This window comes from Protopterus annectens, chromosome 10.part0 (assembly GCF_019279795.1).
Source record: "Protopterus annectens isolate FY-2018-M chromosome 10.part0, PAN1.0, whole genome shotgun sequence".
NCBI lineage: Eukaryota > Metazoa > Chordata > Ceratodontiformes > Protopteridae > Protopterus > Protopterus annectens.
In genome coordinates, this window is record NC_056744.1 from 1177303075 (window position 1) to 1177318449 (window position 15375).

Consider the following 15375-nt stretch of genomic DNA (forward strand, 5'->3'; position numbering starts at 1 on the left):
GCCTTAGCTAAATGGGTTATCTCCTGACAAGGATATAACAGCCAGTCAGATTCCAAAGCTTCAGGCACCTTCCATGTGCCCAAATTGTCAGGCACTTCGAGCTGAGCTCTCTAAAAGACAAGTTTGCATGCCAAGCCCTTCGGAGCTTTACTGCTGCCCTAGTGTATGCTTCTTGTAAGGCTTTTGAAGATTGATGGTCAGCTTGCTGCTGTTCCTTTGCTGGGGAGATGAGTCCTGTCTGGGGAAAAAAAAACTTAAATTTTCTGAATATTGCTTGTGTTTTATTACTTTCCTCTTCAGGAAAAGTTTTCTTTACAGCTAGGAGTTTTGTGTTTTAATGGACTGCCATGAGACTGTATTGTACTTTTAAACAGGAGAGTTTTTTTTTCTCTCAGTTTAAAAGTTGTGCGAAGTAACTTAAAACCATTTTTTTCTGTGGAAAATTGTGTTTAATTTACTTTGTGGGGGCTGGCAAAGTTTTATAACGTGCTTTTTACTGTGTTTTTTTCTTAAAAAAAATGGTGACTTGTAGTTTTTACCAACATTTGCTGCTTTCCCTGGGAAAGATGGAAACACAATCAGCCCTTCTTCCAGCCACACACAGAAAAAGTTAAGCAAGTGTCCTTTGCTACAGCAGGTTAGCAAATTGCCTCAACCACAGGTTGGTTACTCTGATGTGGCCAGTTGTAGTTCAGACTACTCATCTTTTACCCCGTATCCCTCTAGTGTAGCGCCTACAACCACTATGGACTAGGAGTTAGCTATGTCCTCTGTGGTGTTTGGGATTCTCTCAGTGGACAAGGGAGAGTCAATCTTAATCTTGTCTGTCCTGAGAGAGAGAACAGAGAAGGCTTCTCTGTTTGAAAATGCTGTGCCCATCCCTGAGGAAGCTGCTGTTACAAGTAGTAACACTGTTGGCCCCATTTTCTTGTCAAAAAGAAACAAAACTAAGCACATTTGGTGCTCCTCAAATTTCTCTAGGAAAGGAGTAGTTTTACTGGGTGTGGCTCAGGGTTTAATTCAGGCTATTGATCCTACTTGAAGAGTAGTTTCTGGTAAAAGAGTTGTATCTCTTTTCCTAAAGAGATTCAAGACTGAATCTGAACAGGAAGATGACAGGACAGATGCAGTTTTTTTTTCTCAAATTTGTGATTCAGACTGGGGGGGGGGGGGGGGGCTCATTTTCTGATTCTCGCTGGGGGGTGTCTCTTTTTCTAAGACTATTCCTAGAATGTGGCAGTGTTTTTAGTGGAAGAACACTCAGGCTTCTCAGTTCCTTAGAAAATAATGCAAATTATAACAGAAAGAATTTCCAAAACCTACAGTTATTCCCCTTATTCGAGCTGTTTTAGAGGTTGTGCCTGTTACTGCCTGCAATTTTCCTGATAGTCAGCCAGCTGCTACTGAAAAGGCAGATAGGATTTATAAAGCTCCTCAGTTTTTATGCACTTTTCCCAAACCTGACCCAGCAGCTATAGCTTTAGTTGATTCCACCACTGCTAAACACCTAGTTAATTCCAATCCTATTCTTTCTGATAAAGGTGGGGAAAATATTGATATGTATGGGGGAAAGTGTGTATACTTCTGCAACTTTGATTTTCAGAATTTTGAATTGTTAGGCTCATGTTAAAATTTGTTCAGACCAGTTATGAAAATAGGAGTAATGTTTTATCTGTAATTTCTTCTTGTGAGGAAATTCTGCTTTAAATAATTTAGTTTCTTCTATTTATTACAGACTATTACTCATTGTTTATAGTGTGTGCATGCCTCTGTTAATATTTCTTCCAGGGCAATGGCCAGTGGTACTGTTTTGAGGAGGATTGCATGGCTGCATTCTCAGAACCTACCAGATATTAAAATGAGATTTTAAATTTCCCTTTTGGCAGAGATTTAGTTTCTGCACCCTTTCTCCCCATGTGAAGAAAAAAGAAAGCTGATTCAGGGAATCTCTAAGATTTTTCAGCCCTCCTTTTCTAAATTTTCTAAGGTATTCTTTAACTCTTCATCCAGTTTTGGCAAAAAGCAGAATAAACTGTCTCAGCAAAATAAAGGTAAACTGACATTTAAGAAGTAATGGCAACGAGTTCCAAAAAGAAGCCTCAAACCTTCCAAAAACCAAGGACAGTCCAACAAGTCTGAATGACTGTTCAAGAGACCTTGTGACCCTATCCTCTTTTTTCCTTCCAGAAAGTCTGAATCTCAATTTTTAACAATTTCAGACAAATGGATTCTGAAGATCATTCATAAAGGTTTGAGATGACAGTGGGAGGAAATTTCTTCTTTCCATGTGTTCATTCCTCATTTTCCAGATCAGACTGTCTTGGTTTCATCAGTTCTTCATCACATGCTGTCCCAAAGAGTGATAGAATCAGTTCCTCCTCCCCAGGTGGAGAAGGGTTTTTATTTAAGGATGTTCTTAGTGCCATGGAAAGAAAATGCTTATAGACCAGTTCTGGATATTTCTTTCCTGAACCCATTTGTGATCGTGCCTAAATTCAAAATCATGTCACTTCACAGCCTTTGAACTCTTCATCCTCATTCAACTTTCCTAGTTACAACAGACTTAAAAGATGCTTGTTATTACGTCCCTATTCATCCTGACTTCAGACGTCTCTTAAGGTTTTATGTGACTGAATCACTTTATCAGTTCTCTGCCTTATCCTTTGGACTATCCACTACACCAAGAGTGTTCACAAAGTGCCTATCTCCAGCTATAGCTCATTGCAGGCTACAGGATAGATGGCTTTCTTATGTTTGCAAAGCCTTTTTCAAAGTGTCAGGAATCTGTCTGTTGGGTGAGAGATTTCTTACACAAGCTAGGATTCCAAAAGAACATTCAAAAGTCTTTCTTGGCTCCTTCACACAGCATTGTGTTCCTGAGGTATCAGCTAGACACCTCAGTTCAAAGAGCTTTTCTTCCACAAGAAAAATAGATCTGTATCTAGATCTATTTCTGAGATGTCCTTCCATATCATTGTTGCAGTATTCTTTACCTTAGGGATTGTCTGCCAAGGATAGCCCAACATCTATCAAGTATACCAAAGCCTTTTGTATTTAAGAGGCATTATACATCACGCATATGCTTTTTGCACACTGTGTAGGGCATAAAAGTGACATACAGATGCATGCACTCAGAACTTCTTTGCCGCCAGTCCAAATGCCATTGTTGAGCATTGTTCTGGATGTCATTCTGCTGTGCTGATTAGCAAGCTGTGTTTTCATACAAGTGCCTCATTGGGATTTCTTCTTTGTTCTATTTTGTTTGGGTTCTTGTGTTCATGTCATCCAGAAAAGGTAAGTATCAGTGTGGGAGGCAGCTTCCCCATAAAGACTGTTGTGACTAGTGTCTCTTCTGTTTAGGTGCATCCCAAAATCATAAGCAGTGCTCTCTGCAAGACATTTGTTCCTAATATCTTTCGTAGTCGTCTCTCCTCCTTGTCCATATACCTGGAGAACCAGCATCTCAAGTTGTTGGTTCAAGGTGGTATGGCAGAATCCTCTCTTCCTGGGAATTAGCTGTCTGCAAAGAAGAAGGCCAAAAAAAATTAGGTCTGATGCAGCTGCTGTCTAGCCTTCCCCAGTCATCTCTCTCAAGGCTAGTGAAGGCTTGGAGGACCATCCAGTGGTTGCTTTGGATTCCTCTGCTATAACCCTGTCAGAGGCTGGCATGGATCTGGCTTCTTACATATCCTTGGATGCTTTTCAGACATCTGTACCTGATGTTGAGGGGGAACCTCGGCTGATTATATCCAAAGGACTGAGGGGGACTCCTCAGTTCTTAGTTAGGGAGGCGGTTCCTACAATCATTATTGAGTCACACCAGAGTTCTGACCTTCCGAGGATATTTCAGGCAGACATCCTGCAGAAAAAGAAACAAAAAAGAAACCATATTTTCTGTGTTGTTAAGGCTCCCCATCGTGAATGTTAGGATTTCACTCTGGGGATGGAGGGAGTTATTTAATGTTTTGATGGCCTTGAAGACGCCTCAAGGGGTTTCTTTTCCTGCTCATCCCTGGTCTTTCCACTCCACCCAAGAGACCTAGGGAATGTCTGCCCATGAATCTTTGTCTTTTAATGCAGTCTCATGTCAAAATGTTTTTGATAGGAGTTTTGCACAAGAGGGCCTCAAAGTAAACCAGTGGCTCCACCTTGGGGATCTTAATTTTGTGTTACAGAAGCTTACACTTGATCTGATGTCAGTTTTCAATTCATTAATCAATGGATGGGGCTCTGATCCAACTCAGCCGTTACACTAGCTTGTGGCCGCCAACAAACTCACAAGCTCTTTTCCTACCCATAATGCACTAAGCCTAACGTCCCTCAGATCTCATTTGCCGCTTTCGGATCTAGACATGGTTGCTACTCGTTCTTGAGCTTTCAGTTAAGATAAGTGAGAATTTTCAGCTTTATTCTAGTTAAAAAGTTATTTGGTTATAGTTTTTTCTGTCGCTAGGTTTACTCCCCCCCCCCCCCCCGATAGTCTTCAGATTTGTTCACTTTTCTCCCCTTTTTACACTTGTTGGTGTAGTCTTTGCTACCATTGCTGGTAGCCTTTTCTTACCCTGTTTCTTTTCTCAATATTTTTTTTTTAGCCCTTTTCTCTGACTTCCTCCTGTCAGTACTAGTTGTATCCAGTAGTGTGTTGTCCAGATACTTTACAGTTTTTGAGTATCCTTTCTGGGATTTTTGATATACTATATGTGCAGATGTCTGATAAGGGATTTAAGAAATGTGAAAAATATGGGCACAAAATGCCCTTTTCAGATTCTCATTCATTATGTCTCTACTGCCTAGGGGTCCATACATTTAGACCAAGATTGCAATGTTTGTGCTGGGTTCAACCCCCGGGCTTTAACAGAAAGGCGAAATAAATTAATTTTAAAGGGGCTTTTACCAACTCCTTTCTCGCAAGCCATTGCTGGAGTTCAGTCTCCAAAAACAAAAGCCAGGGATCCGTTAAAGAGCTCCAGATCTTCTGATTTGACTGCATCCACTTCATCAGAACCGAGAAAGAAGAAGTTGAAATCAGATCGGACGTCTCTTGGGATCTGACCAGCTTCAGACCCATTAAAATATGTGGTTGGTCCTTCCTCTGATCCAACAAAAAGTGTACCTTGGATCTAAAGTCTGTGGATCCTAAACTATTACCACATATGATATAGGTATATTCATCCAGCATGGATCTGGTCCCATCTAGGGTAACCTCCCCTTTTTTTGGAGCGACACTCTGTCTCCTCCTATGGTGTCCTCTCGTTCCTCCAGAAATCTCATAGAAGCAGATGTGGAAAGATGATGAGGGGATTCTTCACGGAGCAGTTTCAGAAGGGGTCTTTACTGTTCCTACCCTGTTGGTTCAAGAGAAACATCCATCCACTATTCTGCCGGTAGTAACTCCTTCTCTGACCCAACCTGTATTGATAGAGTCCTCAGATCCAAGCATTATGGGTCCTTCTTTGTCAAATCTGAAGACAGTTTTGTCTTCAGAACCGACTGTTACTCTGAGTGCTCTGGTTCCAACATCTTTGGATCAGAAAGACTGTCAGAGCTGAAACTTCCAGGTTGGATCTGAGGGGATAGAATTGACTTCAAGGTTTTCTGAGCTGTCTCTTCCTCTTGGAGCTTCAGTGTTAGATAGCTTGTCTCCAGCTTCTGCCTTGGGTGGACAGTTCTTGGAGTGAAGGGAAGTAACAGCCAGAAACTCGTTTTCTCAGCTCCATTGGCTTTCTTCCCTCCAGTGCACTTGTCCTTCAAGATTGTGAAGAGCGTTTTCTCTGCTCCGGCAGGTCAGGCGGGTCCTAACCCCTCGGCTCCAACCTCAACATCTCAACTTACTTTGCACTGTGATCATCAGCATTCTGCACCATTGGGACAGGCAACCCAGAGCTTCCAAGCCACCCAGCTAGGTATTTTCATCTCTTCCGATACTTCTGGATCATCCCACCAAAGAAGTTCCTAGGAAGAGGATGTGCAAGAGGAAGCACTTGAACTCCTCCTAGGAGTCCGTCACTGAGGGTACTAAGTTTGATGAGTGAGAAGGGTCTGCCAAATCAGCTGCTGATGACATCTCATTTGGAGACATCCTTTAGCTCCTTAAACAGAAGGATGGTTGGTCTGCCCAAAACCCAACCCCGGAAGAGTAAGTATTTCTGGAAGCTTTTGGAACTGCCCCATCTACCTCCTGGGCCACTCTGCCTGCTGATGAACTTATTGAATTGGTTTCTAAGCAGGTGTTGAAGGAACCTGATACGATTGAGACAATCCACAAGAGACCTGACAGGATTCTTGCCCAACCGCTAGGAAGAGAACATTGGAGTAAGGGAGTACCAGTTGATAACAACGATCATGGCAGCATTTACAAAGAAGGAACCTGCAGAACAGAGTTCCACTGTGATTCCCCCCACCCCACTTAGTAGAGAATCTACCTTACTGAACAGATTTGGGAAGTGCGTGTATGTTTCAGGGACATTTGCTGTCTGATCGCTGAATTATCTGGCACACTTCATGAAATTGCAAAAGGACATGTTTAAAAAACTGTCAACCTCCCTTTCATGGGCCATTACTGCAGAGGCCAATATAAAAAAGAACACAGTTACGTAGAATCACCAAATTTATTTGCAAAGCTTTCGGGTTTCCCATTCCTCAGTGCTATAGTAAAAACATTTCACATTTCAATTAAATAGTAAAAAACAATCATATGACACAGCCAACCAATAAAAATCATTCCAATTAACAAATAATACACTCTCAATTAATGCAGCTTATGCTGCTTCTTAATTAAAACGGGCTTCATACTGCACTATTAATCCCTGGATAAACATCTGCTTGTAGTTTTATTATCCAGGAATACTCTGTTTTCCAGCATGTTGTTAATATCATCCCCCCTCATACTTTGCTGTATGGTTTTTATTACCCTAAATTTAAAGTTGTGATCATTAGCATTGTTATTTATATGTTTCGCCCGTGCGTTAGTAGATACATTCCTTCTAATTTCTGATTTATGCTCTATAATATGTTTTTTTAATTTCCTATTACATTTACCAACATAAAACGAGGGGCATTTAGTGCAAGTGGCTAAATAAACTATGCAAGTTGTATTACAGTTCTCATAACAATCAAACTTGTAAGGAAATCTAGTGACTGGATGGATAAATTCAATATCTGATGTCACATCTTCACAACAACTACAGTTGTAACATGGAATTGTGCCTTTCTTAGTCGTTCTAACGGCAACATTATTACCATTTTGCTTAAAATCTTTATAACACAATTTCTGTTTAAGACTTCTTTCATTCTTATATGCAAAATACGGCCTTTCAGTTATAATGCTTCTAAACTCAAGCATTGATAAAATATTCCAATTATTTTGTATTATACTCTCTATCCCTTTAGATCTAGTGTTATAATTTGTAACATATCTCAGTTTTCCATTTCCAGCATTAGTATTATTCATTGTCTTCCTTTCTTCACTAAAGAGTGGAGCTGTCATATCTGATCTCTCTTTTAAGACACACTCTGTTATACCATTTATACTCTCCAAATCATAGCCCCTATCAGAAAATTCTTGTTTAATATCTTCCATTTGTTCTAAACATTTGTCCACATCAGTGTTTAATCTACTAACTCTACAAAACTGTTTTTTTCACAATCCTTTTAAACGTACGGGGGCCATGCATACTATATCTATGTGTATACCTGTTAGCATGGACTGATTTCCTGTGTACAGATGTTTGTAATTCTCCATTAACCATAAACAGATTAATATCTAAAAATATAATATTAGTATCTGATACTTTCATTTTAAAATGTAAAAATTCTGTTGTTCGTTCCAAATATTCAATAAAATCCATTAAACTTTCTGTAGTACCTTTCCATAATAGGAAACAATCGTCTACAAATCTTTTGTAAAATAATAAGTTACGATCACAAAATGAATTTCCTTTGTAAACATATTTACTCTCCCATTGATTCAGTACAAGGTTTGCACTCAACTCACTAACTCCATTACTAGGCCCAACAAAACCAACCCCCCAGGCTCCATCCTAGACTGGATCCTGGTATCTCACCCTAACAAAATAACAAAATCTGATGTCACTCCTGACACATTGGGAGACCACCTCCCTGCCTTCATCCATAGAGCTACACCATCTTTCTCACATTCCCACCAACTCTTACATACTCGCAACCTCGCTAACTTTAACCCTTCTAACCTTTCTGACTCCCTTAAGTTCACCAACTGAGACCTACTAAAAACCCTACCTTTAGACTATGCCATTGACTGTTTCAACTCTACATTCTTAACTGTCCTAAACTCCCTAGCTCCTATTAGAACAAAAAGAGTTAAAGCTAAAACCACCCCATGGCTTACCAAAGAAACCAAAAAAATTATGCTACAAAGAGACAAAATCTGGAAAAGTTGTCTCCAACATAAACAGCCTGTATTGTTACTTAAATACAAACAGCTGCGAAACCAAGCTAAAAAACAAGTAATTAAAGATATAAAATCCTACTACATCAAACTCCAAATAAATCATGCAAAAAACCTCAAACAATTCTGGCGCTCTGTTAATTCCCTCCTCAAGCCTGGTACATAAAAACAACCCATGTCTTGCTACTAGTAAATCTGAACAAGAAATCGCCAAACTATTCAACACCTTCTTCACCTCTTCTATTGCTGATCTAATCAAGACCTTCCCCAACAATAACCCTCCACCCCTACTCTGCTCAAGCTTCCTCCCCCTCCTCTTCTACATCCCCTACTTTTAAACTTAAACCTGTATCCACCTACCTTATAAAAAAGCTTCTCTCCAAATTTAAACCTTGCACCAATACCCCCAACAACATTCCTTCCTCCTTCTTAAAAATTGCCTCCAATGGTATTGCTCTATCAGCATCCTGATAAATAGATCACTACTTGAGTCCTATGTACCCATACTATGGCGTTCTGCATTTATTCTACCACTCCACAAGGGTGGTAAAAACTGTAATGTTTCCAATTTCTGCCTTATAGCTATCCACTCACCAATCTCTAAACTTCTTGAAAAATGCATACACCTGCAGCTCATGCCATTCCTTACTGAACACCTCCTACCCAACACGGCTTCCGCCCAGGACACAGTACCATCACAGCCCTTCCATCCTTCTTACATTCTGTCAGTCTAGCTCAAGACTCTGGTAACATAGTTTCAGCTGTTCTACTAGACTTATCTAAAGCTTTCAATGCCATCTCCCACACTCATCTATTAAATCATCTATCTATCGAATCTCTGCATCTCCCAAAAACTCTTTCCTGGTACTCCAGCTATCTTTCTAACAGGTCCCAAGCTGTCAAATGGGGCCAGGCCTCCTCCATTCCCCCCCCCCCACCCCTACAGGAGTACCTCAAGGTTCCATACTAGGCCCTTTGCTATTTAACATCTTTGTTAACGATTTCTACAAAGTCATACCCAATTCCAAAATTGTCCAATACGCAGACGATTCCACTTTGATCTGCTGTGCCTCTAACCTATCTGATCTTCAGTCTCTAACTCAAACTGCCTTCTCAACTACTGAAAACCACCTCTCACTAAACGCTAACAAAACTAAGATTTTTCTATTCACTCCCTCAAAATTCACTCCCATTGATAAAAACTCCCTTCAAATTACCAGCCTTAACAATTCCATTATCAAAGTCGTTCCCTCTGCCTAATTCTTGGGGGGTCACCATCGATGAACACTTAAAATTCAATACTCACTTCCAACTTAACATCAAGAAAACCCACACAAAACTCTGCCTACTCTACAGAAACAACTACTTCCTCACTCCCCCCACCAGACAGACTTTGTCCACTATCTATCTCCTCCCCTCTGTTTTGTATGGCGCTCCTCTGCTTACCAAGCTATCTTCCACACTCACCTTCAAACTGGAAGTGTGCTACAACAAAATCTCCAGATTCGCTACCAAGGCAAAATCCTCCTCCCATCACTGCACCTACCTGCACTCTTTAAATTGGCTTGAACTCCCTAATCAACTTGACTTCCTCCATATCGTCACAGCCCACAAATTATTATTCCAACCTGCTAGCTGCCCTGCATTATCTAATATCCTACAACCATATGCCCCCCCTTAGACCTACTCACCAAAACCTTATAATCGTCCAAAATCCCAAGCGCCCAGCTGGTCAGCTTCTACTCTCCTTTTCCCTAGCCAGAAAATGGAATGCCCTGCCCTCTACTTTGAGGACGTGTGACAATCCACACACCTTCAAAACACAACTTCATTCTTACCTGTATCTTCACAGGAAATGTAACTGCACTCTTCAACTCATACCTCCCAAGCTCTGCTCCTCCTTCTCTCCTGGCTAACCTTCATATCTTCCTAATTTCTCCCATATAGTTAGGTTATAAATGTAACTAAACAGTAACATCCAGCCATTATGCTGTATGCCTGTCTTTTTCTTGAAAAAATTTTAATAGTTTTGCTGTCTTTACTGAATGATACCTGTTTTGACTGTAATACTACCTGTTGATTGTTATACTACCTGTTCATTGCAATGCAAATATTTTTTCTTGTCATTCTCTATGTAATGTAACTTTGTATTGTGGAACTTTTCTCCCCGGTCCTCCACTGAAAATGGGCTCTCAAGCCCAGTGGACTTCCCCAGTCACCAAACTGGAATAAATAAATAAATAAATATCGCAAATTTGTCCATGAGGCTCATCTTGCTTGCTTCAGAAGACATCTCGACGGTGACTGGTTCAAGCATTTCTGTCAGGAGGCATGCCTGGATGTATCTGTGTGATTTTGCAGAGCCCTTCAAGTCATCTTTCGTCAATGCTCCCTTTGGCGGTTCTTCTTTGTTTGGCTCCACAGTAAAAGACACACTGTCCGGTGTAAGAAGTATGGGAAGACCCTATCTCTAGTGGGTGAATGTTTTTCAACACCTGAATGGACATTTTCCAGAAATCAATGGGGAAGTTGAAAGATGTGGCTCAGTAAGTCTCAGGGTCCTTTCCAGGACACTTATGGAGGTAGTTCCTCCAGAGGCAGAGGGAGAAACAATAATAGCAGAAGTCACTCCCGTAGCAGAGGAGGCCCTTCAAAACCAAGGTTCTAGAGACATGTTTTACGACAGACCCTTTCAGCACTCCTGAGGGAAGGTACAATTATTTTCCTCTAGAGGCAGTCGGGGGTCGTTTATCTCTGCACCAGGAAGCCTGGCTAAGCATAACAAAGGATATTTGGGTGCAGAGAATCATTTCCAGAGGTTATATTATTTCCTTTTCCCTCCTACCCCCCCCCCCCCCCACTCAAGAAAATCCCGATGTTCCATCCAGTCAGAGAAAAGCAGTAGTACTGGAAATACAGAAGCTGCTAGAAAAGTCATCAGAGAGGTCCCTTCAAACCAGATAGAATCTGGAACTTATTCAGATTCTTTTTAGTGCCAAAGAAAACAGTGGACTGAGACCAATTTTAGATCTCAGTGTGTTAAACAAATCAGTTTGACACACCAAGTTCCAGAAGTTCCAGATGGTAACTGTTCAGTCCATTCTGCCCTTTCTGAGCAAGGACGATTGGATGTGCTCGACAGACCTTCAGGTCACATAAAAATAGCAGTCGATCCAGGAGATAGTTACGCTTCCATCTGAGAGCTAGTCATTATCAGTTCAGAGCATTGCCCTTCGGCCTCATCACAGTCCCCAAAGGTATTCACCAAATGTATGGCAATAGTAGCAGCTTACTTGAGACTGCAAGGATTCCGGGTGTTTCCTTACTTAAATGACTGGCTTATTACTGCTCCGACCATGTATCAACTGGTGCAAGCAAACTTTGTTCAAATGTAGGAATAGCCATCAATTACAACTGACTCGGACATTGGAATTCATTAGCGCAATGTTCACCACAGTGTCTATGGTAGCATCTCTTCCCCTTTCGAGAGTAAAGACAGTAAGAAATCGGATCAAGAAAATAATCTGTAGTACCAGCATTTTAGCCTGGTTGATTCTGCAAGCCATGGGATCAATGTCATCGGCAGTAATCATAGTTCCTTGAACAAGATATCACATGAGAATTTTACAATGAATCCTACAGACACAATGGTTATTTCTCTGTCAGTCCATGTCGACAAAGATGAGAATAACTCTGGTATGCAAACACTGTCTATCCTGGTGGATGCAATCACAACAACTGTTGCAAGATCATCCTTTCATTGTCCTTCAGTCGAAGTCCGTAGTGACCATGGACGCCTCCCAAATTGGAGGGGGGGGGCATTCCAAGGTACTTGGTCCTCCGAAGAGACCAACTTGCAGATCAAGTGATTTGGAAATGAGAGTGGTGCTTTTAGCATTGCAAGCATTCCAAAACTCTCTCTCTGTTAGAACAGTTGCAATTCAAATGGACAACATGTCAGTGGTTTGGTACATCAACAAACAAGGGGGAACCAAATCTTACCCCCTGTGTCGATAAGTCCTGAAGGTGTGACAATGGGTGATTTCCTCTATCCACTTTCTAATTGCAACACACATTCCAGGAGAGTCCAACATGATAGCAAACAAACTGAGCAGGTCCATCTTAACTGCCTCACAAGTGATCTCTCAACAACAAAGTGACAGACTGATTTTCCATCAGTGGGGCCAGCCTTGCTGCAATCTCTCCATCTCCCCTAAACAACAAATGCAGCAGCTTCTTTGTCCTAGTCTCCCAAATGGGGAGTCACTGAGGGAAGGTCTATTCCACAATTGCCCCCCCCCCCCCCCCCCCGTCTGTTATATGCTTATCCCCCAGCTCCTTTAATTCTCAAATTCCTTCAGAAAGCAACCAGTTTGAAAAGCAAAGTTATCCTCATTGCACCTTACTGGCCTCGACAAATTTGGTTTCCCCTTCCTTTGGCCTTGTCTTCTGTACCCACTTTGGATTCTGGATCCAGCTCCAGACCTTTTGTCTCACCTGACAGTAATGGTTCACCCAGACATCTCAAATCTGAAACTAACTGCATGGTTTCTCCAATTCCATTAATAGCCAGGCAACCTATGCTCTCGTCACCTGTCTGTTCTTTTCTGTTATTTTCTCATAAACCCCTCTACAAGGAAACTCTACAGAAGTAAATGGAGAAAATTTGTTTAATGGGCAGAACAGAATCAGGTGAACCTTTTTCAGCCCCAATTCATTCTGTTCTTGAATTTTTTGAGAGTTTATTTAATGGGGATGCTACTTCAGTGACTATTAAAGTTAACTCGCTGCCATCTCTAACTTTCATGTGGGGTTTCAGAATTTGTCCCTGGTTTCCCCTAAGTTGTGCAAAGCCTTTTTGAAAGGTACCCTGCTACTTAGACCTCCTTATAAAGATCCTTTACCACCATACATTCTCTCTTTGAACCAGCAGCTAAATGCAATTTAAGATTTTTGACCTGGAAAACTTTTTTTTTAATTGCAGTTGCATCTGCTAGAAAATTTTCAGAACTTAAAGCATTATCCTCCAAGCCCTCATACCTGATTTTCCACAGGGATAGGGTCACCTTACTTGCTAATGCTTCCTTCCTACCTAAGGTGTTGCCAGAATCTAACATTTACCAAGCCGTTAACCTGCCTGTATTTTCCCAAACTTTACAGATAAAGGAGAATATATGCTGCACTTACTGAATGTTCATAGACAATTACATTTCTACCTGCACAAAACAAAAGAGCTCAGAAAGACATATCAGCTATTTTTTTCCTTTGCACAAAATAAATTGGACAAATCAGTTACAAAGGTAACTTTAGTTAAATGGTTGACAGATTACATTTCATTTGTCAACAGCAAATTGAATCTCCCCTTAGCAAAATCGGTAAAGGCTCATTTAACCCAATCTGTGGCTGCGTCCTCTGTATTTCAGTCTAAAGCATCCATGGGCAACATATGTTCAGCTGCAGCATGGTCAAATCCTCTTACCTTTATCACGCATTACAAACTAGATCTGGTCTCGAGGGGAAGAGCGACGTTTGGCTCATCCCATACTCAGGAATATCCTTCCTTAGAGTCTCTCCAGGAATTCAGATAGCTGGGGACTCTGTCCCATCCATTGAAGAATGAATGAAATTTGAACACATCAGATAAAGAAGAGTTATGTATATACTGTGATGTCCCATCTCTGGGCCAGTGATCAAGGAGTCTTGGTCCTCACCATAGACACTAGTGGAGGAACGTTCATTTTGAGAGAAATAGATACACACAGTATTCTCAGATGCAGCTCTCTGTACCAAGCACAATTTCCCTTAAGAGCACATAGGGAACACATTCCAGTCCCCTCACTCACACACACACTCTATATGTCTACCCCCCCTCCCCCAAATAAGAATTCACATTGACCACTAAGGAGGTCTGTGTCCCTGTTCCAAGTAACTGACACACACACACACCCCTGGGAAAGACTGGCACACATTACCCACTCTACCACCTCTGCCCAGTCTATAAGGTAGTTCCACTGCCACCAGTCAGCAACGCTAAAGCTATTAACATGGTTTCCAGTTATACTGAGTGAAATTAATACTTATACCATTGGTAATGCTGACCAAGGCAGAAAGACTTTCAGGAGTAGCCATAGTGTCACCAAATAAATATAAGTACTCTCAAAGGTTAAACTATTTTCTAAAACACCAGCCACAATGAAAAGTTTAAATATATTTAATAATAGATAATAAAAGAAAACAGGACAATAATGAATATCTCTTCACAGTAAACACTAGAGTTTCAGTTACAGAACATATTAAAAATAACACATGGAAAGATTCACACAGATGCAGAAAAATACCCCTTAACTAATCTCACTATATTTTCCTAACTGAGCTAAAGAATTACTGTTTCCTACTTACTTAATAGAGCAAGGCAAGGTGATGTGGATGAGTAGTCTTTCTTGATAGGTTTCACAAACAGACTGCCCTGAAGCTAATGTGTCATCTAGTATTAAAGCATCATTTCAGTGCTGGATTATAGAATGACATCACATCTGGTCACCTGACTCTGTAATTTACACACTACCCCCTTTGCGAGAAGCTGAACCAGGTTCTTGCACATGTGTGTCACAATGGTGAAATGTTTGGACCAGATCTTACTACTCCCCACTCTATGTCCTACGTAGGAGACCTCTGCCATACCCACTTGATATTTACTGGGCTTAGTGGTCAACCCTGCCCTTTGCACTCTGCCCAGCACCTCCCTGACATGCCGAAGGTGCTCTTGCCAGGAATGGCTGTAGACAGCAATATCATACAGTAAGCAAGGGCATAATCTCCTGTTCTTGCTAGGATATGATCTACCAGCCTCTGGAAGGTTGCTGGGGCATTTTTCATCCGAAAGGGCATTTTTGTGAATTCTTATAATCCGAAGGGAGTCACAGAGGCTCTTGGTCAGATCAATAGTGGTC

At 41.1% G+C, this 15375-nt stretch overlaps 1 protein-coding gene across 2 annotated transcripts in view; it reads left to right on the forward strand.

Moving 5' to 3' along the window:
• LOC122813545 (tudor domain-containing protein 5-like) overlaps positions 1–15375 on the forward strand; it is a 981502-nt gene that overhangs the window by 842376 nt on the left and 123751 nt on the right. The window lies entirely within an intron of this gene.